This window comes from Mobula hypostoma, chromosome 25 (genome assembly GCF_963921235.1).
Source record: "Mobula hypostoma chromosome 25, sMobHyp1.1, whole genome shotgun sequence".
In the NCBI taxonomy this organism is placed as follows: domain Eukaryota; kingdom Metazoa; phylum Chordata; class Chondrichthyes; order Myliobatiformes; family Myliobatidae; genus Mobula; species Mobula hypostoma.
In genome coordinates, this window is record NC_086121.1 from 37,016,454 (window position 1) to 37,039,576 (window position 23,123).

Here is a 23,123-nt window from a genome sequence, read left to right on the forward strand (position 1 = left end):
TTCCATTTCCATACACACTTTTCCACTGTCACACTTGATTGGTCCTATTCTCTCAGGACTTCTACTCTTGCTCTTCACATACTTGCAGAATGCCTTGGGGTTTTCCTTAATCCTGCTTGCCAAGGCCTTCTCATGGCCCCTTCTGGCTCTCCTAATTTCATTCTTAAGCTCCTTCCTGCTTACCTTATAATCTTCTAGATCTCTATTATTACCTAGTTTTTTGAACCTTTTGTAAGCTTTTCTTTTCTTCTTGACCAAATTGACAACAGCCTTTGTACACCACGGTTCCTGTATCCTACCATCCTTTCCCTGTCTCATTGGAACATACCTATGCAGAACTCCATGCAAGTATCCCCTGAACATTTGCTACATTTCTGCCATACCTCCCAATTTATGTTTCCAAGTTCCTGCCTGATAGCCTCATATTTCCACTAACTCCAATGAAATGCTTTCCTAACTTATCTGTTCCTATCCCTCTTCAATGTAATGTTAAAGGAGACAGAATTGTGATCACTATCTCCGAAGTGCTCTCCCACTGAGAGATCTGACACCTGACCAGGTTCATTTTCCAACAGCAAATCAAGTACAGTCTCTCCTCTTGTCAGCCTCTCTACATATTGTATCAAGAAACCTTCCTGAACACACCTAACAAACTCCACCCCATCTAAACCCTATGCTCTAGGGACATGCCAATCAATATTTGGGAAATTAAAATCTTCCACCATGACAACCCTGTTATTATTGCACCTTTCCAGAATCTGTCTCCCTATCTTATCCCTATCTGTTACTATTGGGAAGTTTCTAAAAAACATCCAGTAGAGTTATTGACCCCTTCCTGTTCCTAACTTCTACTCACAGAGACTCTGTAGACAATCCCTCCATGTCTTCTCCCTTTTCTGCAGCCGTGACACCATCTCTGATCAACAGTGCCACGCCCCCACCTCTTCTGCCTCCTTCCCTGTCCTTTCTGAAACATCTAAAGCCTGGCACTCGAAGTACTGTTCCTGCCCCCGAGCCATCCAAGTCTCTGTAATAGCCACAACATCATATCTCCAGGTACTAATCCATGCTTTCAGCTCATCCACTTTGTTCATAATACTTCTTGCATTAAAATAGACACATCTCAAACCATCGGTCTGAGCTCGCCCCTTCTCTATCACCTGCCTTTTCCTCCCTCTCGCACTGTCTACAAGCTTTCTCTATTTGTGAGCCAACCACCTCTTACTCCATTTCTTATATCAGTGAAATGTGTTTCTGTCATCCCATGAAGCATAATGTGCCATTGGTGTATAACTATGAACAAATATTGCAAGACACAATAAATATCAGAAACTAAAGCCATCCCTGAGCAGTCCCATGGGAAATATATGAATCCTCTTTAATTATTAGTGCAGAATTCAACATGTACATTTGAGCAATCTTCAGGGATTGGTAAGAGATGGAAGTGACTCACAATATCAACAACTGTGTGTGCACTGAGAAGTACCTTCTGTGGGTGTTTTTCAAATTAGATCTCAGCCAGATCCTAACGGAGGCCTATTCAAATTTAAAGGGAAAATCCTTGATCTCTTGCTAAATAGTATAAATTCCTTTACTGTCATGAACTAGCTTTTTAATCAAATCCTAAATATCTGCAGTCAAACCTTCCCCTATTTCTTGAATGCTGCAGATAAAGTGGAAGGTTCATTCAACAATGCATTAAGAATTGAGAAGGTTACTCCTGAGAAATAGGCTACTGAAAAGGCTGGCATGTCCACTAATCTGCATGTTAGGCTACTTCAGAGGTTAGTCAGGGTTAACAATGTGGTCAGATGAGATAGGGACATCAGATTCTATATCTCCAAGAATGTGTTAGGGGATTATCGAAAACCATTAACTTCTTCATTTTTAAAAATATTATTAACTTCATTTTTCCAGGTTTTAAAAAACTGAATTCAAATTTTCAACCATTACTGTGCAAATTTAGTGTTCTTTTCAGTGGCAGGAAATGAGCCCAGATCACTGATACAGTAAAACAATGTGCTACCACTATGCTACCGTGCCACCCCATGGTCATCCTCCTACAGAAAGGATGTGATTAAGTTGAAATAAGTGCAAAGGTGATTTTTAATAATATTACCAGGACTCAAGGGATGAGCTGTAGGGGGAAGTTGGACAGGGTAGGACTTTATTCCATGGAGCGCAGGAAATGAGAGGTGATCTAACAGAGGTGCATAAAATAATGAGGACAGAGATAGGGTGAATGAATTGAACATTTTTCACAGTGTTATGGAACCAAGAACTAGTGAGCATAGGTCTAACAAGAGAGGGAAATGATTTAAATGGAACTCGAGGGACAACTATATTTTACACATAATATGTGGAATAGGCTACCAGGGAAAGCGGTGAGGAAGGTACAATAACAAATTTTAAAACCCAGTTGGAGAGATACATGATTAGGAAAAGTTTAGAAGGTTATGGGCCAAAAGCTGTTAAATGGGTCTAGCTAGGATGAGGCATTCTCGTAGGTATGGACCAGTTTAAAATGGCGCTACTGAAGATGGGTAACAGCTTACTGGTGGTTCATAAAGCAAAGAATACAACTAAACACTTTTTTAATTGCACCTTTTATGTGGAAGATTGTGGTAAACAATCACCACAAACAGAAAAGTGATGAATGAAGGCGAGGCTGACTCGAGGGTCGAGGCGTGCAGGCGTGATTCGTCAATTGGAGCGATGTTGAAGCGTGTTTGAGAAGAAGTGGTCGGAGCGAGGTTGACGCATGGTTGAGGTAGAGTCAGGGAATGTGAAATGGAGGAATAGAGGAGATTCAGAGCTCATCCACCTAAATTGAGAGCAAGGTTGGGTCCAGGACGGAATGTGGCGGCGGGGTCCAGGCGCGAAGCGTACTGATGTGGCAGGGCCTGGGTCCTAGTGCGAAGAAGGACCCAATCTTTGGACAATTTAAATGCTAGGCTGAATGGATTGAAAAGGCCAGGTGTCGGGACTGAAGACGAGGCGAGGGCCAGTTCTGTTCGCTGCTCCATGACATTTGCTCCACTTTCTGCAGCACTGAAGCTGAGGCTGTGCCCTGTTTCTGCCGCTCCGTGCTTTGTGTCTGTGAGCTCAGTTTTGCTTTGCTCTGTGATGAACTGAGGATGGGGTTGTGTGCCAACTCCGGCTGCTTCAGTCTTCGTGTCTATGGACTTTTGTTCTGAATACTGTTGTTTGCACTGTTAGTGCTTTTTTACCTCTCTCTGTGCATTAGGCATTTGTTAGTTTTTTTTTAAATGGGTTCTTATTTTGTGGCTGCCTATAAGAAGCCAAATCTCAAGATTGTACAACTTATGCATACTTAGATAATAAATGTACTTTGAACTTTGAACTTTCGAAGTGAAGGCCCAGTTTCTAAGCTGTATATCTACATGATCTCTACACAAAATTCTGGAGGAACTGAAGTCCTGAGGAATGATCTTGGCCCGAAATATCCATTCAGAGATGCTGCCTAACCTGCTGAGTTCCTGCATCATTTTCTGTGTTGCTCATGGTTCCCAATATCTACAAAATCTCTTGTGAGTCTATAAGCTCTCAGTACTGTAAAACCCCTCTCCGAATAACATCATCTTGTTGTGGTGGAAAGGCTTGCGAGTTCCTGAGATCCCGTGAGTGATGTCATCTGGAGTTTAGCCATCTGGTGCTCAGCTCCTTGCAGGGTCACCCATGGCTATAAAGTCAAGGGGTGTCAGGCCTGTACAGGCAGTTGCCTCAGTCTCTACCCTGCTAACTGGAGTCACCTGTCACTCCTCTCCAACTCATCACCCGCAGCCTATTTAAACCAGCTTTCATTGATAGTCCATGTTCACCCATCAAAACAGCCAGCCTCAGCACCACCCCAGCCCGAAGTCATCTGTTCTCATTCTCCCTTCCTGAGACCCACGCTATGAATGACTACATCACCTAGGCACTAGCACAACAGCACAGCTCTATTCAACCATCCCAGTCCCAGCCAGGACAGATTATTTTTTGTCAAAAAGAAAATGGGGATCTCTGTATTGCATCAACTACAGTGGACCCAACAAAGTCACCATTAAGAACTTTACCCTCTCTCATTAATGGAAATCAATTTGAAACACTCCATGTGGCTCAGATCTTCACCAAACTGGATCTACTGACCACCTACATTCTGATCCAGATCTGTTAGGGGGATGAGAGGAAGACGGTGTTCATAACACCCAATGGCCATTACAAATACTTTGCAATGCCTTTCAGAATTTCCAATGGTCCAGTCATTTTTTAAGCCTACGTCAATGAAATCCTCCAAGCCATGCTTCACTGGTACGTGTCCATCGACCTCAACGACATCCTCATCTTCTCCAAAAACCCGCACGAGCACACTTGTCATGCCATTCAGTATTTCAGTGCTTCCACAAGCACCAGGTCAGGCAAAAGCCACTTCCACATGCCAGCCATTTTCTTCCTGGGTTATATATTTCACCCCAGGACGTAACCATGGGCCCAGAGATAGTGTGTGCTGTAGTTGAATGGCACTGGCCACACTCCCTCAAATGCATCTGACCTGGGCACCAGGGGCATCCTCTCTCAGCAAGGATCGGAAGGGAAGACACTCCCTTCTGGCTTCTCCTCATGTAAGTTCAGTTATGGAGTGTGAGACAGGAAGCTACTCGCCAGTAAATGGGCCTTGGAGGAATGGAGACATTGGGTGATGGGAAAAACACCGAGCCCTTCCTGACCTGGACTAACCTCCAGAACCTCATATCCGTACTACAGACCCACCAACTCAACCCACGTCAGTGTCACTGGGTTCTTTTCAATCACTTCAACTTTACCATCTACTGAACTGGCTCCAAGAACACTAAAGTGGATGCCCTGTCATGACCCAGCTGGAACTGTGATCTGATCCTTGGCGATCTTGAAAGCCAGATCTGCTAGGCCCTACAGCATGAATCTTCTCTGGATGACACACCTGACGTCCGCTTGGCAGCAGTGCACTGAGTCACTCCAGTGGGCCCACCCCTCACTCCTTTTCCAGCTATCCTGGTGCACAATGGACTCTAGACTTTCTGTGATACCTGTGGCCCACCATGATCACAGATGTACTCTAGGTCAGTTAGTCGCTGCCTACCCTCAATCTGCCCAGTCAAATTCCTGCAATCAGCAACTCTCTAGGCTCGTAAGTCCAATACTGATCCCCTGACTCCTGTGGTCCCACATCATCATGGGTTTGCCACCTTCCTATGGGGCCATTGTGACCACGATAGTGTGGGACCGGTTCTCCAAGGTGGCGCACTTCATAGCCCTCCCAAAACTTCCATCAACCACTGAGATGGTGAACCTGATTCTCCAACATGTAGTTCGCCTCCACAGTTTCCCTCATGACATTGTTTCGGACCAGAGCACAGCATTTGTCTCCCATATCTCTCAAGCTTTCTTCTCCTTCCTCCGCACCTTAGTCAGTTTGCCCTCCAGCTATCATTTGTAGATCAATAGTTAGTGTGAAGGAGCCAATTCAACAATTGGAGAAGTTTCTTCAATGCTTTGCCACCTCTAATCCTTCCACATGGAAGAAACATTTGCCCTGGACTGAACTGTCCCACAATCTTCTCTGCCATAGGTATTTCATCCTTTGAAATGCTTAATGGCTACCACCTCTGTTGTTCCCCGTGGAGGAGCTAATGGCAGAAGTCCCGTTGCAAGAGCCCTGGCTTGTCAATGCCGGAATGATTGAAAGAGGGAATGGAGGGCCATCCTATCTGTCAACCAAGCCTACTGCCACCAAGCTAATGGCCATCTCTGCCCAGTGAGACTACACCAGCCTGTAGACCATGTCTGTTACTCCACCCAAGACCTGCCTCTGCACTCTGACTCCCGCAAGCTCTTGCTCCAGTTCATTGGTCCCTTCAAGATTACTCATCACCTCAACCCAGTCACATACCGTCTCCAGCTGCCACTGTCCTTCAGGATCAAATCTATTTTCCACATGTCCTGCCTCAAGCTCGTTGTCCTCAGATCACCCAACCCACCTGAGCTGCACATCGGAACCAAGGACAGGGGAAAATGGTCCAGTGTGTACAGTTCGCTGGTTAATGGATTCATGTCACAGTGGAAACGATATACAGTACCTGGTCGACTGGGAAGGGTATGACCTGGAGGAAAGGTGTTGGGTGCTGTCCAGTTTCATCTTGAATCTATCGCTCATCAAGGAGATCCACCTCTTATCCCTCGGGCGCAGGCCATTGGAGGGTTGGTGATTGTCCTGTCAGGCCTGCACAGGCAGGCACCTCCCAGACTGGACCCAGCTAACAGGAGTCATCTGCCACTCGTTTCCAACCCATCGCTTGTGGCTTATTTAAACATGGCTCTCATCCGCAGTCCTTGTCCACCCATCAAACCAGCCAGCCTCAACCAGTTGCTCCTAGCCTTCAGTTACCTTGCTGACTTATTGAGTTAAGTATCCATTCTCTCTTGTTTTGTGACCCCCCACCCACACTTGCAGCTTGTTATTTTGGAGTTTATTATTAAAGCTACTGCTCGCTGCTAAATCATTTCCACTGCTCCGCATTTGTGTCAACCCTCCGCTACATTTCCTGACAAGGGCGAGCTTCCAGACACAGTGACCCAGCCAAGATCTCAACGGTGGAGGTGGTGGAAGATGGTGACAAGCCGCAATGGCAGTGAATGCAAAAGGAGGCTACAGCAGTGAAGGGTTCCCATTTGTCTGGCACACCATGCCCCTGGACCCTGACTCCAATCTGTCAAGGACTGTACAAAAGCTGCCTGTGCATCAGCCACCCCACATAATATAAAGTCACGGGCATTCTCCATGATCCTGAATTATCTGGATCCCAGACTGGTTTCTACAGCCACCTGAGGACCTAATAGACATCCCCTGAGGAAAACATTATACTCAACTTGAGCAATCGCGCTACTACTACAACTATGCAACCACCTCTTTGACCAAGGCTGCGGCTACATACCCCACTATACCATGCAGCTTTATGGAAGATTTCCTTTTTGGCACCTTTTTGCTTTGGTAAAGGCGCTATTTTCATTAGAAACTGTTCCCCCCTTCACAAAAGCTGTCTGCAAAATGAATGAAATTTCTGAAATAAAATTAAGTAGGCATGTTTTAATGTCCCTTTGAACTCCTTCTGGAGCTGATCACAGCAATATCTTCCAGAATTATTTTCACGTCAGTGAAGACTGGTCATTCTCCAGGATCTTACAGCAGCCATACATGATTTGCATCATTGCATTATACAGCACAGCTGCAAATTCACCTGAATTATTTTTACTTGTCAAGAGGGGGGAAACTTGCAGCTTCCGCGCATTTCACTGAAACTCCAGCACCCTTTGTGATTATGGTAGTCCTGGAATAGCCAACTTTCCAGACCATCAAATGTTACAATATTAATACCCCAATACACTTACACTTTTATACTGCACGTTCCTGTGATTCTGGGGAGATTAAAGGGAGCTGAAGGTATTTAAACCCAGACCTAACCTCAAACCTACTCACTCTCCTCATCCTTGTTGTTCCGTGTTTAACCCCTGTTTCAGCGTGTCTTCCAACTCATAGGCAAGACACAGCTAAAGCTGCACACTGGGCCATACACCCCCTCCGCCTCCCCCCTCCCCCCCCCGGGTCCACACCCTGCTTTCTCTTTTGACCCCCAGATCACAATCCAGATTAGTGAGTGAGTCAGTTGCTCGAATATCAGGGTTTCCAGTCAGTAGCTGAATTATCAGAGTTTCACTATATCAACTAATTTTCAGCATCTACAATGCCAAACTCTTTATGTAAGATATACTTTATTTAAGATATTACTAAAGTAAAACAGCCCTTTTATGGTTTCAGGGTTCTATTTTAAAGATTTGCAGGTTTCAAAGGATTCAAAATGATCAACATCAGAAAAAAAATGATTTTGTTAATAACTGAGCTCTCTGTACTTTAGTTTACAGGATTTATTCTTTATAGAAAGCAGCAAAGAAAGCAAATAATTCCCATTACAATGAATTACCTGCATTAAAATAATGCAAGGTCTATCAAATGCATGAGTTACTAACTACATTTCTAATTGTGCAACTGAACTGCTTTAATGTCTTAATCAAACAATAAATCCTCAACTCATATTGGGAACTCGGTGGTGCTCTAGCAGTATCTTATGAAGTACAGTGTGGCTGATTTATCAAAGATTACAGTTCATTTATTTTCCTTTGTAGAGGATGTGAAATTAAATGAAATTGTGAAATATTGAAGGGTAAAGAAAATAGACTTTAGCATTAAACTACCCATTTATGTCAGAGCAATCAAATGAGATAGAATATAAGTAACAATTTTATCCCCTATGCTGCTTAGTACAAGGAATGATCAAAAGGCTTGAATCTTGAAAGGTAAAATCACTTTGACATTTACAGCTAATTTTCAATAAACCAAGTTGCACTGAGAATGAAAGAAGTTGAAAAATAAGGGTATAAATTCAAAAATGACTGAAAAAATAGCTGTATTTCCATGCACTGTCAGACTGCAATTTTTCTCAGGCCACAAGCTGAAGTATTTATACTATTATCTTGTTTCAGTGGCTTTCCATTTTGAAGCAATGAAAATATCAAGGTAGTTATCTCATCTGATAGTAAACGTACCTGGCATCCAGAGTTTTTGTATTCACACATTTCAGTCACAGTCTGTATCTTGCCCAGTTATGTTAAGCCAACACAAGTAATGTTTAAACCACAAGATGAATAACAAGTGGTGCCATACCTGTAACTCCTCCATATCAACCCTCACTTTTCCAAAAACATTCCCATTCATTTGTTTCCTTCTCAGGTCTGAGCTCTCGTGGAATTTTGCATCTTCGTAATTTGCCTACCCGCTCCGAGCCTGGTGCCTTGGCATTCCCAATACAATCAAACCTTTGAGCTGAAAGTTTAGTCCAGGTCCAATATTTTTTGAATGGACTACATTCATTTCCTAAGGCCTAATTCATGCAGAACACTCACTAATTATTTGAGCAACGCTGTCCTGTTAGAGAAGACGAGAGTCAAACAGGGATTCTTCCTAATTCCGTGCCTCCCATTGATGGCAGAACACTTGATATATCCATACCATGATTTTTATATTCTAAGGTGCGCACTTACATCAAATTTCATCCTCTGAATCTTTTACTGGAACACACAAAGTTCAATAGCAATGGACTCACTCACAATTCCCAAAACAAGATTGCCGCAGACAAACAACATTTTATGCTTGTATTGTTAACTAACCAGAATAAATAGTTTTGACTGCGAGGCTAAGCACAGCTCCAATATTTGTTTCTTTTTGCACATTGCTTTTTTTATATATATACATACACACACCTTGATAATAAATGTACTTTATAAATGTACTTTGAACTTTAGCTGACCTTTTGTAACCAGTGTCGAGTGATGAATCAGACAAGAATCACTCACTGGAAAAGGTGAATGTGCTCCACTTTCGGAAATTGGCCTTGGCTCAAGGTTTGCACGTGATCTGAGGCAGCACTTTAGGTTGCAGTAGGTCAGGGACCCTTTAGAAAGAAAACAAAAGTGGAAGCAAGAAATGAGATTTATACTTATTAATATTCCAGTTTTTAAAAAAGACCTTTCACTGTTCTGTGGCTGTCTTCATCATAATACATCCAAAGAGAGATGGATGGGAAATGTGGAGAACAGTAATGTAGGAAGAATGTACCTCATTCATCTGCAAGATGTCAAAATGTGCTTTTAATTTGCGAGGTTGTTCAGATTAACACACATCGAAGCCACCTCATCCCTGCCACAAGAACAATCTTTTTAACTCATTCATCTTGAGCCGAAAGCAAACATTTCCTGGAACCCTATCACCCTTTGATCTCTCTGCATTCCTAAAGGCGAGGGCTGCCTTTCCATGGTTTTATTTACACCTTAATCCACATGTGAAGTTGAAACAATCAGAAGATTGCTGCTGCTGGAAATCAGCAATTAAAACAAAAAATAAGGAAAGCACTTTGCAGGGCAGGCCTTATCTGTAGGAAGAGAAATAGAGTTAACGTTGCAGGTGGAGACCCTTTGTCGGAACTGTGAAGGAGACAAAGAAGGTGTATATTGAGGTGCTGGCAATGTGGGGAAGGGAGGTGTTTTTGATCAGGTAACCCCAGGATGACCATGGGGATTTGCTTTAAAATAGACTGATCTAGTCGGTGAGTGAACAAGAGAAGATAGAGAGTGAGAGCAGAGTCAAAAGAATGTAAGTATTGCGAAATGCAAAGCAGGAAATTATGACTGGCATTTCAGGCTGGGAACGTCTTTCACTTCCAGAGGCAAAATAGGAAAACAGGAGATAAAGCAACAATCTACCTCCTGGACCCTCCCCAAGGATTAGCAAGTGTATTTTGTCTCATTCAAGGTTCTGACAAAGGTCCTTCAACTTGAAGCATTAACTGTTTCTCTCTCTACAGAGGCAGCCTGCTTTGTTGAGTATTTTTAGCATCTTCTAGTTTTGTTGAGAAAACAAATGTGTTTTAAGACAGGTTGGTTCTAAGTGAGAACCTCTGTTTAGGTGCAGAACGAGAGGATTTCATAAATTACAACCAAAAATTCCCAAACCTATTATCTGCACCCCTAAGTAGAAAAGGCACATGGCAACACTAATGCAACCTACAGGCTCCCCTCCAAGTCGCATATCATCCTGATTTAGAAATGTATCACCAGTCCATCAACACTGCCAAACCATGAAACTTACTATTCCAGAGGAATATTACAAGAATGATTCCAGGAAAAAAAGTAGTAACGTACAAGAAGTGTTTGATGGTTCTTGGCCCGTACTCACTGGATTTTAGAAAAGTGAAAGGGATTGCATTGAAATCTATTGAATATTGAAAGGCCTAGACAGAGTGGATGTGGAGAGGATGTTTCCAATAACTAGAGATTCTAAAGAGAACAACCTCCGGTCCCTTTTGAAGAGAGATGCGGAGAAATACCTTTAGCTAGAGAGTGGTGAATTTGTGGAATTCATTACCATAGATGGCTACGGAGGCCAAGTCATTGTGTACATTTAAAGCTGAAGGTGATGGGTTCCTGATAAATAAGGGCATCGGATGCAGAGTGACTTGGATAGGTTGGGTGAGTGGGCAAATTCATGGCAGATGCAATTTAATGTGAATAAATGTGAAGTTATCCACTTTGGTGGCAAAAACAGGAAAACAGATTATTATGTGAATGGTGGCCGATTAGGAAAAGGGGAGGTGCAACGAGACCTGGGTGTCATTATACACCAGTCATTGAAAGTGGGCATGCAGGTACAGCAGGCGGTGAAAAAGGCGAATGGTATGCTGGCATTTATAGCGAGAGGATTTGAGTACAGGAGTGGGGAGGTACTACTGCAGTTGTACAAGGCCTTGGTGAAATCACACCTGGAGTATTGTGTGCAGTTTTGGTCCCCTAATCTGAGGAAAGACACCCTTGCCATAGAGGGAGTACAAAGAAGGTTCACCAGATTGATTCCTGGGATGGCAGGACTTTCATATGAAGAAAGACTGGATGAACTGGGCTTGTACTCGTTGGAATTTAGAAGATTGAGGGGGGATCTGATTGAAATGTATAAAATCCTAAAGGGGTTGGACAGGCTAGATGCAGGAAGATTGTTCCCGATGTTGGAGAAGTCCAGAACAAGGGGTTACAGTTTGAGGATAAAGGGGAAGCCTTTTAGGACTGAGATTAGGAAAAACTTCTTCACACAGAGAGTGGTGAATCTGTGGAATTCTCTGCCACAGGAAACAGTTGAGGGCAGTTCATTGGCTATATTTAAGAGGGAGTTAGATATGGTCCTTGTGGCTACGGGGATCAGAGGGTATGGAGGGAAGGCTGGGGCGGGGTTCTGAGTTGGATGATCAGCCATGATCATAATAAATGGCGGTGCAGGCTCGAAGGGCCGAATGGCCTACTCCTGCACCTATCTTCTATGTTACAGGGAGAAGGCAGGAGAATGGGAATGAAAGGGAAAGTAAATCTGAATAGTGCAGAAGTCTTGATGGGCTGATAACCTAATTCCGCTCCTACGTCTTATGATTTTATGGTTTTCTCATCAACACTGCGTGAGCACCTTCATTAAAATGATTATAGCGGGTCATAAAGATGGTGCCCAGCCTCCTTCTTAACATCAAACGGGGAAGGACTACATCTTCAAAACATGAGTAGTTTTTTTTAAATCCTGAGTTAAATGTCTTGACATCTGAAGATGCAAAGGAACAGTCACTGTTAGTGAAGCAGATGAATTTGGGATAAGCATGAAGCTAGAATTTGAATAGAGCAGGTATCCTACAGGGTTATGAGGGGATCACAGAGACAAGACAAGAAACTAAGGATTAGCTTCCTTTAATGAAATATCATGATTTTAAAATTCTCATAAGAATGAGAATTTTTAAATCAGTGTATTCCATAATAAGAAGCTAAAGAAGGAAATCAAACATAAGAGGGGTGGATGAAGATCTGGAATTTGGCTACATATGTAATATAATAATCTAGAGGCTGATAAAGAGAGTCTCAGCAGTGAGACAAAGTGAGGCCATGTCACGGTGATAATTTTTATTATTATCTCATGTACTGAAGTACAGGGAAGAACTTTATTTTGTATGCTGTCAGCACAGATCATTTCATCATTGAGTCAGTACAAGGAAAATGTGATAACAGAATGCAAAATATGGTGTTCCAAGTACAGAGAGTGTGGTGAGTGCAAACAATAATGTGCAAAACCATAACAAGGTAGATCGTGATGTCAAGAGTTTATGTTAATAAATACAGAGATATGTTCAATAGTCTTATTAGATTAGATTAGATTAGATTCAACTTTATTGTCATTGTGCCGAGTACAGATACAAAGCCAATGAAATGCAATTAGCATCTAACCAGAAGTGTAAAAGAATAGTATTATTTATAAAATAACTGCGAATAGAAAGTACTGCTACAGCATACAAATATAAAAGTACTGAGACAGTCCAATGTGGGTGCAATATTGCTTAGTGCTGTGATGTGAGGTTCAGCAGGGTCACAGCCTCAGGGAGGAAGCTCTTCCTAAGCCTGCTGGTGCAGGAGCGGAGTCTCCTATAGTGCCTACTGGATGGGAGGAGAGTAAAAAGTCCATGGTTAGGGTGAGATGCATCCTTGATAATGCTTTTCACCCTGCCCAGGCAGCGTTTATGGTAGATGTTCTCAATGGTGGGCAATTGGGTGCTGATAATCCGCTGGACAGTTTTCACCACACGCTGGAGTGCTTTGCGGTCCGATACGGAACAATTGCCATACCACACTGAGATACAGTTAATGAGTATGCTCGCAATGGTACGGCGGTAAAAGTCCGTCAGTATCCTGGGTCAAAGGTGAGCTTTCTTGTTGCTCCGGAGGAAATAAAGGCACTGTTGCGCCTTTTTGATCAAGATGGAGGAGTTCACGGACCAAATGAGATCATTAGAAATGTGGACACCAAGGAATTTGAAGCTTGATACACGCTCCACTACAGTTCCATTGATGTAGATGAGGACATGAGTGTGGCTCCAAGCATGCCTGAGTCCACAATGATCTCCTTGGTCTTCTGGATGTTAAGGACCAGATTGTTATCAGCACAGCACGTGGCCAGGTGCTGGACCTTGTTCCTGTAGGCCGTCTCATCATCCCCACTGATCGGGCCAACCACCGCAGGGTGATCTGCGAACTTGATTATGGAGTTAGAACTGTGTACAGGAACACAGTCATAGGTGAAAAGAGAGTACAGAAGAGGACTCAGCACACGGCCTTGAGGCACGCCGGTGTTCAGGGTGAGAATGGAGGAGGAGAGGTTGTCTAACTTAACAGATTGGGGTCTGTTAGTCAGAAAATCCAAGGTCCAATTGCAGAGGGATGATGAATTTCCCTAGGGATCAATAAAGTATGACTATGACTTTGATACCAAGCTGGCGAAGCTTGGAGGGGATCACAGTGTTGAATGCCGAACTAAAGTCAATGAACAGCATTCTGATGTAAGAGTTGGGGCTGTCCAGGTGGGTCAGGGCAGAGAGAAGTGCCGTGGAGATGGCGTCCTCTGTTGACCTGTTGGTGTGATAGGCAAATTGATGGTGGTCCAGGGTAGTAGGCAGACAGGATTTCAGATGTGGTAAAACCAGTCTCTCAAAGCACTTTGCAATGATGGGGGTGAGTGCAACTGGGAAGAAGTCATTCAGGCCCGTGGCAGTGGAATGCATTGGCACTGGCACGATGGTGGCGATCTTGAAGCTTGTGGGAACAACTGCCTGGGCCAGGGACAGATTAAAAATGTCCGTGAAGACCCCAGCCAACTGCCCTGCACAGACTCTGAGCACACAGCCAGGTATTCCATCCGGACCAGCTGCCTTCTGTACATTCACCCTGCTCAGGGTAGCGCAAACATCGGAGATGGAAAGTGAGAGAGACAGTTCACCAGGTGGGAGATCCGCTTTGAGGGTGACCTCCTTGTTCTGTCGGTCAAAGCGAGTATAGAAGTAATGGAGCTCATCAGGGAGGGAAGCAGAGATGGAAGGGGGTACAGTACTATATGGTTTGAAGTCTGTAATAATCTACATGCCATGCCACATGAGCCGGGGGTCCGAGGAGTTGAAATGCTCCTTGATCCTCTGTTTGTACGTGTGTTTAGCCTTAGAGATTCCCCTCCTCAGGTTGGCCCTGGCTGAGCTGTAAGCCTCCCGGTCTCCAGACCTGTAGGATGAATCTCTGGCTTTGAGCAGGAGGCGAACCTCTCTGTTCATCCATGGTTTCTGATTGGGGAAAACTTTCATTTGTTTTTGTGATGTCACTCTACACACACTTGTTGATGTGCTCAAGGACAGAGTTGGTACATAAGTCAATGTTAATTTGAGAGCCTGTGGTGGCACGGGCAGCAAACGTGCTCTAGTCTGTGTGCTGGAATTAGTGCTGAAGAGCAGAGTCAGCACCCTCCAGCCAGATCATAATAGTCTTCATTGTGGGTTTCACATGTTTAATGACCGGGCTTTACTTGGGAAGCAGAAACAATGAAAGATGGTCAAACTGTCCCAGGTGGGGGAGGGTAGTGGCTTTGTAAGCATCAGCCACATTTGTGTAGACACGATCTAAGGTTTTGTTTCCACTGGTAGTGCATGATACATTTTGGTAAAATCTTGGAAGCACGGTACGTAGGTTACAATGATTAAAGTTCCCAGTGACAACAAAGGCTCCGTCTGGATGCAATGTCTGCAGCTTGCTAATAGCGGCACCAAGGTCTTTCATGGCTACTTTAGCATTAGCATCCAGTGGAACATAAACTGCAACAGCAATGATGCATGTAAACTCTTGTAGTTGATAAAAAGGTCTGCACTTAATAATCAGGTATTCCAGATCAGCAGAGCAATAAGTGTCAGCAATGGTAAAGTTAGTACACCATGATCGATTCACGTAAATACACCTCCTCTACCTTTACCTGTCGGTGTTGCAGCTCTGTCAGCCCTGAAGACCGTGTGCCCTTCTAGTTCCACCACGTTGTTTGGGACATCACTGTTTAGCCACGTCTCCGTAAAAAACATGACGTTGCAATCCATAAGCCTTCTTTGTGTGAGGGTCCAAGTCCTTAGCTCGTCCAGCTTGTTCGTTGGAGACCGAACACTGGTGAGGAAGATGCTAGGTAGCGCTGGCCGGTGTGGATTTAGCCGTAGCCTAGCACGCAGACATCCACGTCTCCCCCGTCTTTGTTTACGGTTTCGACGCTGGCGCCAAGCCCTTCCGGTCAGAACGAGTTGAATGCAGATCCGCGGTGTCCTTACTAACTCCAGAGGTAGTTGGTCAAAGTTGAATGGATAGCCCAAATCTGTGTTGTTGCATTGATAGTTAATGACCAAAAGTGATTGCTTGCTGTAAGTGTAGTTCGCATAGCCGTATCCAGCGAACACGCAGGAAACAAGCAGATAAATTAACACTATTTTTCGAAATCATGTAAGACACTGAGCCTCGCAATACACATGCACCGCTGCCGTCTTAGAAAAGTGGGATAGAAACTGTTCTTGAGCCTCATGAATAAAGGCAGATTCGAGTGATGATGAAACAAGTGTGGTCCAAAGCTCAACTCATTATCAACCATAACAATGCAAAGGCTGTAAACCATCTAGTTCTGTTTCAGATTGTTGCTGGTGGGGAAGGACCATCTTGTTAGCTAAAGAAAGGAGTTCGAAGGTTCAAAGGCTCATTTATTATCAAAGTGTACAACTTGAAATTCTTCTTCTCCTGGTAGCCAGGACACCAAAAAAGAAAAGAAAGGCAGTACGATCATCAACTCCCAAATGCCCCCTTCTCAAACAAATAAAAAACAAAAACAAAATGGGCACATCAACAAACAAATCCCTCCTCCTGCACAAAAAAAATGAACTAAATGGGACAGACACGAATGGCTTAACTAACACATAGTTCAGTAGATCAAATAATAATCTACAATATTATACAGAAATTCCTTATTTATTGAGTTCTGAGCTGAAGGACACAATGACGCACACGTATACCAACTCATATAAACAAATTTCTGTCTTGCGTTGTTGTATGTGTCAGAGCTGGTCTGCTCTGTGTCTGTACCTTTTCACCATATAACTAAACATCTGTTTTTCACTAGAACAAGCTAATGATACCTATAAAGGATGTCTTCCCTTATGTTTTGCCACAGGACCCCCTGGTCATTCAGCTCTGGAAGGAGCATTACTACCTGTCCTCTCCTCTAGAATACTAGCCCTGATCTTGTGGAGTAGTTGGGTAACCTAAAGGGATAAACATGAAGGGACATCCGAAAGAACGTTTGAAAGGCTCATGTCAGGATCTTATGTGTAGGGTTCATGTGAAGGAGTCACTCGAAAAGCATATGAAGGAGTCATGTGAAAGGTTCATGTGAAGATATCATGTAAAGGGGCCTCATGAGGGGGCTTACTCTTGTTATTTTTCCTTATGATTCAAACAGCCCCATATATCCAAACAAACCCCTCTCCAAACTCCTAGACTTAGGACTCACCACCTCCCTTTGCAATGGAATCCTTGACTTCCTGACGACAGTAAGTAAGGATTGGCAGCAACAAATTTGTCACGATTATTCTCAACACAGGTGCCCCAGAAGGCTGTATCCTCAGTCGAAAAAGCTTAAGAAGCTAAGGAAATATGGCAAGCCTTTTTTGACCCACAGACTTCAATAGATTTTCCATAGAAAGCATCATATCATGAAAACCATCCTCCACTCACTGGGACTCTGTCTATACTTCTTGCTTCCTTGGAAAAGTAGCCAACATAAACAAAGACCCTTCACATCTTGAATGTTCTCACTTCTCCTCCCTCTCATCAGGCAAAAAAGACCATAAGGCACACAAGCAGAATTAAGCTACTCAGGTCATTAAGTCTACTCCACCATTACATCATAATTGATTTATTATCTTTCTCAACCTTATTCTACTGCCCTCTCCTTGTAACATATCATTCAAAGACTTGGCCTCCATTGCCATCCATGACAGTGAAATTCTTCCGCATCCCTGTTATAAATGGACGTTGTACTATCCCGAGGGTCTGTCCCCTGGTCCTAGACTCGTCCGCTATAGGAACTATCTTCTCCACATGCACTCAATATTCTAGGTTTCAATGAGATTTTCCCCCGTCCACCCCACATTCATCTTCTGAACTCCAGAGACTACAGGCCCAAGGCCATTAAATGCCCTTCATACGTTAACCCTTTGATTCCCAGAATCATTTTCGTGTACCTCTTCTGGACCCTTTCCAATACGAGCACATCATTTCTTAGATAAGAGGCCCAAAACTGCTCACATTAATCCAAGTGTGGTCTGACCAATGCTTATAAATCCTCAGCATCACATCCTTGCTCTTATATTCCAGTCCTCTCAAAATGAATGTTAACATTGCATTTACCTTCCTTACCACTGACTCAGCCTGCAAGGTAACCTTCAGGAAATCCTGTACTAGGACTCCCAAGTCCCTTTGCACTGCTGACTTTTGAATTTTCTCCTTATTTAAAAAAATATTCTACGCTGTTATTCCTTCTACCAAAGTGTATGTTCATACAATTCCCTATCCTATATTCAATCTGCCACTTTTTTGTCCATTCTCACAATCAGTCTAAGTCCGTCTGAAGACTCCCTGCTTTCTCAACACGATTTGCCCCTCCATCAATCTTTGTATCATCTGCAGACTTGACCACAAAGCCATCATCAATTCCATCATCCAAATTGTTGACATATCGTGAAATAGAGTGGTCCCATTATCGACCCCTTTGGAATGCCACCAGTCACTGGCAGCCAACAAGAATAAATAAATAAATGCATCCGTTAGTCTTGCGAGACCATAGATCTGCACCTGGAAAGTCTTCATTCTCCAGGGCTCAGGCCTAGGCAAGGTTGTATGGAAGACAGTCAGTTGTCCGTGCTGCAAGTCTCCCCTCTCCACAACACCGATGCTGTCCAAGGGAAGGGCAAGGACCGATACAGCTTGGCACCAGTGTCGTCACAGAGCACTGTGTGGTTAAGTGCCTTGCTCAAGGACACAATATGCTGCCTCGGCTGGGGCTCGAACTCACAACCTTTAGGTCGCTAGTGAATGCCTTAACCACTTGGCAATGTGCCCACACAGAATAGGTTCCTTTTATTTTCACTTTTTGCTTCCTGCCAGTCAGCATATTTTCTATCCATGTTAGTATCTTTTCTGTAATACCATGGGCTCTTATCTTGCTAAGCAGTATCACGTGCAGCACTTTGTCAAAGGCGTTCTGAAAATCTAAGTGAACAACATCCACTGACTCTTCTTTATCTATCCTGCCTGTTATGTCCTCAAAGCATTCCAACAGATTTGTTAGGCAAGAATCCCCTTTAACAAAACTATGCTGACTTTGGCTGCCTTTATCATGCACCTCCAAGTGCCTCAACACTTCATCCTTCACCAGGGACCTTATCCTTACTAACCACTGAAGTGAGGCTAACTGGCCTATAATTTATGCCTAATGCATCCCTCCCTTTTTAAAGAGAGGAGTGGCATTTGCAATTTTCCAGTCCTCCAAAACCATTCTAGAATCTAGTGATTCTTGAAAGACCATTACTAGTGCCTCCACAATTTCTTCAGCTATGTCTGTCAGAAACTTGGGGTATATTCCATCTGGTTCAGGTGACTTACCCCTTGGCAGCTCATGGAGTAAGGTGCATTTGTCGCGGCTCCATCTTTTACAACTTACGATCCACTTTTAGATTTGTTTAAAGTTCGAAGATTTATTACTTTTGCTGAAGGATTTACGATTCAATTACAATGGCTAATACTCGATCTGGAATCGAATGAAGAGGTGGCAAAACTCTTCCCGAAGCAGATCAAACAAAGAAATCAGAGGAAGTCCCTACTTCAGAAAGAATGCTCTTTAATAGAAGCTGTAGATGCTAAGATTGGTACGATAGACACCAAAATCGTTAAGCTGACGAACACTAATGAAAAGCTTGAAAAAACTATTTTCACCGTTAAGGAAACTTCGAAGAATCTGGAAGGTCAATATCAGATGCTTAAACAGAGCACTCATAGAATTGAAAGAGAACAGGAGTCAATGAGTCAAACTGTTAAAGAACAAGAATTGAAGTTGTCTTCTATGAAAATGAAATCAATGAGGTTACTTCGGAGTTTCAAGAACTAAGAAGAAAACGATCGATTTGGAAAGTGGAAGTCGCAGGATGAATTTAAACATACTGGGTTTGCCTGAAAATATGGAAACCGGTGAGCCATTAAAGTTCTTTTCGTACATGTTATATTCACATTTTAGTGAGATTCTGGAAGCCTGTCCGATACTGGACAGAGCTCGCCAAATTCGACGTCCCAAGCCTTCAGCCGGAATGAAAACTCGTCCTATTATAGTTTGTCTGCATTATTTTACAACTAAAGAAGCTATTCTTCAGGATGCAAGGAAATGGGATTAGCTAATTTATGACGGAGCAAAGATTCGTATAGTTGAAGATTTTACCCCTGAGATTTATGCTGAAAGAATTAAATATTGGGAAGCCATGGCTGAACTCTATAAGATTAGCTGTCATCCCCCCCTGCATTATCCGACTCGTCTGATAATTACTCCACCTAATTCTCATTCATAACGGATTGACTTCCCAGAAGATGGTTGGAAATTTATAAAGGAGTTGAAGCCCATTTTGTAAGCAATTTGAATAGTTAATCCTTAGTTGAGAGCTGTTTGTAGCAGTTTTGATGAAAGTCTGATCCACGTTTTATAAGTGCCCAACAAGGACTTGGTTGATTTACTCAGATCCATTCTTGTTTGCTTTAACAGTTAATATAGTTTTGGATTTTATATATATATTTTTTTTCATATTCTTTCATTGATTTGTAAGTCTTTAACATTAGTTGTAGTATATTAGCTGGTTGGATTTATCTTTCTTGAATACATGGTTACGTATTTTAAATGAATCTAAGATCGCCGTCGTTAGTTCGGTGTTAACTATTGTTAGACATAATATGAAAATAATTGGAATTTGTTATTTATGTACCTTTTGTTATCTCTTTTTGGTGGTGGCAACATATTACTTTGTAAGTAGGGCCTGCTAACTAGAGACAGAGATCAAGGGTCATTAGAGTAGCATGCCGTCTGTCTATTGGACAGTTTCTGGGCTTTTGGGGCAGGAGAATTTTTTTTATTAGATTAGTTTTTTTTTCGACTGGCCAGTTCTGAGAGGTTTTTTGAGTCAATTATCTTGTTTTTCTTAATGATCGAGTCATGCTTTGTTTGTTCTTTGAATTTAGTTTGTGCCTGCGCATTAGCTTACTTTATAAAAATTTTAAATTCAATTTTAAATATGGATTTTAATAAATTTAATATAATATCTTGGAATCTGAATGGTATGAACCAACCTATTAAGCGCTGAAATATTTTTAAGAAATTAAAAACACTTCATGCAGATATTATTTTTGTGCAGGAGACTCATATCCGTAGGCAGGATGAAAATCTGTCATGGTTCCGTTTGGCTGTTCCCCTTTAACGCTTCTTTCTCCCTGATTATGCCCTAATTTCAGTTATTAGATTTCCAATTGATGCTAGTTTGCTTAATTACAGCACGCCTGGTTTCCTTCAGAAAATGCAGGATAAAGACCCTGTGACCACAACAAGGAGCTGTCCGTTCGTTGGTCGACCCTAGTGTGAGTAAACCTTGTTTCCTGATTCCTGAGAACTGTCAGTTCTAAGTTCCGCATCATTTCCTGGATACTCTAAGTGACCCTTGTCTCTGTGTAAAGACTCTCCTGGATACTGGTTCCCCGTTCGCGGTGGTGCTAATGCCTCACGACTCTGCCTCAGTGCCTGTGTCCTGCACGTGGGTTTGTCCCCAGCCATGTCCTTGCAACAAAATCATTTTTTTAAATTTTGGAAGGGACCCTTATTTCATTCGTTATTAGTAAATAAAATAAGAGGGGTATATATTTTTATTAATTCTTTTTTTTTGGCGAGTGCCTACGTGCGTGTGAGTCTGTACATGTGCGTCTGTGTGCACGTGTGCGTGCGTGTCTGTGATTATGTCTTTTTCATGGCTTTTACCTGGCACAGAGCGAGAGAGAGAGAGACCGTGTGGCGTGCCACTCCCCACACAGATGCTTTTGCAGTATTTTCCCTTTTTTTTACATGGTCAAATTGCGATTCAATACTCAGCCTGGCACGGATGGAAAGCGTACTTGGGAGCGGACCCGACTAGTTTCAAACCCGGGAACCTCTGCTCCCAGGTCCGGTACGAATGTCGCTGTGCCACCAGCTGGCCCTATTTTTATTAATTCTAAAATCTCTTTTGTACATTTTAACACAGTTACTGATTTAATTGGAAGATATTTAATTGTTACTGGTTTGTTATGTGGTCAAAAGGTGGCTTTGGTGTGTGTGTTTATGCACCTAATATAGATAGTCCTGAATTTTTTAAGAAGCTATTTTCTGTGCTGTTGAACTTAAATGAACATAAGTTGATTATGGGCGGTGACTTTAACTGCTTTCTCAATCCGTCAATTGATAGACTGTCCACCAATCCGTTGCTTCCCAATAAAGCTGCAACTTGTATAAATTCTTTTTTATTAGAATACGGTCTGGTCAATATTTGGAGATTTATGTACCCTATAGAGAAGGATTTTTCTTTTTTTTTCCACATGTATACCATAAATACTCAAGAATTGATTATTTTTTGTGGGACACGCGTTTGGTGCCCTCTGTTGCTGATTGTGCGTATGATGTCATTGCGTTGTCGGATCACGCACCTATGAAATTAACTTTGAAGTTTTCTGGTAGTATTCTGAACGTATCTCAGTGGAGATTTAATGCTGCATTGCTACAAGATTCAACCTTTGTAAGTTTTATGAAAGAGCAAATTTCTCTTTTTTGAATTAAATACAACTGAGGGAATGTCAAATTTAGTTAATTGGGACACGATGAAATCTTTTTTTAGGGGACAGATAATTTAATACTCAGTAGGTTTAAGAAGACTTTCTGAAAATCTATGTGAACAACATTCACTGGCTCATCTTTATCTCTCCTGCCTGTTATCTCCTCAAAGCATTCCAACAGATTTGTTAGGCAAGAATCCCCTTTAACAAAACTATGCTGACTTTGGCCGCCTTTATCATGCACCTCCAAGTGCCTCAACACTTCATCCTTCACCAGGGACCTTATCCTTACTAACCACTGAAGTGAGGCTAACTGGCCTACAATTTATGTCTAATGCATCCCTCTCTTTTTAAAGAGAGGAGTGGTATTTGCAATTTTCCAGTCCTCCAAAACCATTCTAGAATCTAGTGATTCTTGAAAGACCATTACTAGTGCCTCCACAATTTCTTCAGCTATGTCTGTCAGAAACCTGGGGTATATTCCATCTGGTTCAGGTGGCTTACCCACCTTCAGATATTTCAGCTTCACAAGCACCCTCTCCCTAGTAATAGCAACTACGTTCACTTCTGCTCCCCAACACTCTCGAATTTCTGGCATACTGCTAGTGTCTTCCATAGTGAAGACTGATGCAAAATACTTATTAAGTTCATCCACCATTTCTTTGTTCCCCATTACTACCTCGCCAACGCCATTTTCCTGTTGTCCAATATACACTCTC

The 23,123-nt window shown here is 42.7% G+C and overlaps 1 long non-coding RNA gene across 3 annotated transcripts in view; it reads left to right on the forward strand.

The window, feature by feature from the left end:
- Positions 1-23,123, forward strand: part of LOC134337734 (uncharacterized) — a 103,715-nt gene that overhangs the window by 35,444 nt on the left and 45,148 nt on the right. For all 3 annotated transcript variants that reach the window (XR_010016053.1, XR_010016052.1, XR_010016054.1), the window contains exon 4: positions 21,101-21,183. This is a non-coding gene — a long non-coding RNA (uncharacterized LOC134337734). The remainder of the gene's footprint in view (positions 1-21,100; positions 21,184-23,123) is intronic.